The sequence below is a fragment of the Microtus ochrogaster genome, chromosome 24, assembly GCF_000317375.1.
Source record: "Microtus ochrogaster isolate Prairie Vole_2 chromosome 24, MicOch1.0, whole genome shotgun sequence".
NCBI lineage: Eukaryota > Metazoa > Chordata > Mammalia > Rodentia > Cricetidae > Microtus > Microtus ochrogaster.
This window is the reverse complement of record NC_022024.1, coordinates 26,324,848-26,328,335: the sequence shown is the minus strand read 5'-3', so window position 1 is coordinate 26,328,335 and position 3,488 is coordinate 26,324,848.

The following is a 3,488-nucleotide window of genomic DNA, read 5'->3' as shown; positions in this document are numbered from 1 at the left end:
AAAAACCAAAAAAAAAAAAAAAAAAAAAAAAAAAGAAATTAGGGGACTGATCTCTGCAGCTGAGCTGCCAGTCCCTCTTTTCACGGGCTGTGTGGTCTACACAGAGTCATGGACACTCACTGAGCCCCATTCCTCATCTGTCTAGTGGGTTAATACGAGAGCAGTTTGATGTTGTTCTGAAGACGAAATGGATGTTTATGGGCAGCTTCTGCAATAACCTGGTATACAGCAAGTATAAATGGCAGCTGCTACCATCCTGATATGGATGAAAACATCCTTTAGGCCCCAGCAAAACACCAGCTGTTAAGCTACATAAGCTGATCCCAGAAACTGTCTTTTTTAAAAAAAATTTTTTTTTTCCATTCCTGGGAACTGTAGGATGTTTCCAGTCACTGACATCTCTTCTGGGTCGACTTTGCTTATCAGTGAAAGCCAGAGTTAGTGGAAAGTCTGTTGCTTGCAATTGTGTTTATTCCTTGTGCATGTTGGGGTGTTACTGACACGGTGTGCTCTGTCCTGGATGTACTGGGGTCGGAGGACTAGGGTGAGGATGCGAAGATGAACAGAGTGCTCTCGGTCTTAAAGGGCTTTGGGGGCGGCAGGTGTGGTGGAACAGGGATACAAAGAAGCACAAACTGTTCCGGTCACACCCCCTCGAAAGGGGAGGATCAGTAAACAGTGACAAAGTACAAAGAGATGTGCTGAGTGACCACAGAAGAGGAAATGACTCAGGTGACTTGAGATCCCAGAAAACCTCACACAGGAAATGGTAGAGAGACTAACTGGCTCAAGAAGGATGAGTAAGGGGTGGGTTTCTCAGGCTGAAGAAAGGGTGGGTTTCTAATGGATCTGCGTCTACAAAGGCTTCAAGGCACAACACACAGAGCCAGTACCATCTGGTGGCATGTCTATCTGGAGGTGCAGACGCCAATGCCCGGCCTCCTCATCCCAGCCTGCAGATCTTCACACAGAGGGCCCCTACCCACTCTTCCAAGCTCAGCTCTTGCTTCACAGCCCAGCCGCACTGGCTTTATTTTGTCCCTGGATCAGCCAAAATGGTTCTACCAAGGGACTGTTGGGAATTTTGAAATTTGAAATTTATGCCCTGGGCAATGCTGAAGCATGCATGGGCAGCTCATATCCATGGGTTCTGTTGAACTTGTCCATATTGGGTTTCATGGTCTATGTTGATAAGGAACTGTTGTACTTGCTGCTTATTTCTGGAACATTCTGAGCTGTGTGTTCTGCTTTTGTCCATGTAGCCCTGGCGAGCCTCCATCTAGCCTATGCCAATCTATTAACTGCCAGGGCCAGAAGAATAGAAGGTGGGGGAGGGGTGAGATGGGATCAGTTTATGAAGAGTTTTCCATGTACAGGAGCTTAGAGTGGCCATATTTATTATTCAAAGATGTGCTAAAGCCAGATCTTGCTGCAGGCACTGTGGGCTGAAGGTTTGTTTTGTCCCGATGTCATGTGTTTAAGCATCAATACAACGTTTCTAGGAAGTGCCTCCGAGGGGCTGTTGGCTCATAAAAATGGAGCCTCGTAAAAATGGAGCCATGTAAAACATGTCCGGATGCCGGGATGGGCGTGAACCACAGCAGCACAGGAAGCGATGTCAGAGACTGGCAGGTGGGGAGGTTGGGGAAGAGAGTGCTCCGGCAGAGTCAAGGGAACTTCCAGCAGAGTGAACAGACAAATGGGCTGCAGGATGGGAGAAAATGTTTGCCTGCTGTATGTCCGATAAGCATGCCTAAGGAGGGTACAGAAATGGCTGCAAAAAAAAGAGTAATCACCAAAGAGTAAAGCTTTGACTGTGTGTGTGTATGTGTGCATGTGCGTGTATCTGGTGGGTTAGGACACAGAACAGGAAAGGGGACAAGGAGAAGGGAAAGCAGTGTTGAGGAAGGACACAGGGCATAGAAGAACACATGTGACGTTAACAAGCAGGAACTTGGAGCTGGAGGTGGAGGGGTGTAAGAGAGAATGGGGGTAGAGGTTGGGAAAAACCAGGGGTGGGAAATCAACCAAGATAAGCTAAGTTTGAAATGACCATAAGGAACCCTACTTCTTCGTATGTTAGTTGAAGAAGTAAAGCTGAGCCAAACTGGAGCCCTCAGGAACAGGATCTTAGTCCTTATGAGAAAGGTAGTTAGCCCACGGTGAGAGCGCAGCCCTCTGCAGACTGGGAGGCAGCTCCATGCCAGACTTGCTCAGCATCTTGATCTTGAACTGCTCACTATCCCAAACAGGGAGGAGTCAGTGTTTGCTGTTGAAACTACCCACTCCGTGGTACAGTGTTATAGCAGCTTCAACTAGCAGACCTTCAGCAGAACCCCAAAGGGAGGGTGACAGATGGGGTCACTGTGACCTATGTTCCCCCAGCTTTTGATATGTAGCCCACAGTGTTTGAGCAAGTTCTGCTGACTTATGCATGCCTGTCTCTGGATTATACACATGATTGTCTATATTAATAACTTTTTACAGCATAAAATTAAAGTGGATACTTTAAAAGGACAAAACGATGAGAAATAAGCTGTGTTTAAAATATGTTTTGATTTCAATGTTTCTCCCATGAGAAATGTTAGCACTCTGTTTTGACTCTTTCTAAACCATAGAGCTAATATTTCAGTAAGTAAATTAGCATGAAATTCACTGTTAAGAAAGATACATGTGAACACATTCCAAATTCTATTTTTGAGTAGGGGAGGGCTGACCTTCTGTCAGATTTAATTCTATTGTAGTTGTTTCGGAACTTTATAAAGCCCTTCTACAAAGAGGGGTAGCCATCCACATTGCTTGTTTTGCTGTCTTTCCTTTGACCCATGAGGGCTAGCGCTGACCATTACCATGTAGACTGAGAAGGTGTGGCACACTAAATATCGGACAAGCTTCACTGTGTGTGCATGTATGCCTGTGAGTGTGCACACATGTGCGTACACACACACACACATGCTTACCTGCGTTTGAATGTTTTCTATTGTCCCTATAGTGTCCTTGGAATGCATGTAGTTGTTGGGCATAGTTTATAAGCAGAGCAACAGTAAGGAGGCTGGAATCCTTTTAGTTGTGAGAGTTATACTAGCTTCCACTCTGTCTTAATATCTTCGTAATTTCTTGGCATGCCAATTTTCTTATCTTTTTTCATATCTCTACCAAAAAACCCCACAAAATACAACTCCGCAAAAGATAATAAGGACCACATATTAAAGTTGTAATTTGACCATAATGCTGAACTCATACCGAGAACTAGGAATTCTAGGCTCGCTCTTAGGGGAGTAAATACAGGACTAGCATCTTTGGATCGTGATTTATTTTTTTTTAATATTTATTTGTTATGTATACAATATTCTGTCTGTATGCCTGAAGGCCAGAAGAGGGCGCCAGACCTTTTTACAGATGGTTGTCAGCCACCATGTGGTTGCTGGGAATTGAACTCAGGACCTTTGGAAGAGCAGGCAATGCTCTTAACCACTGAGCCATCTCTC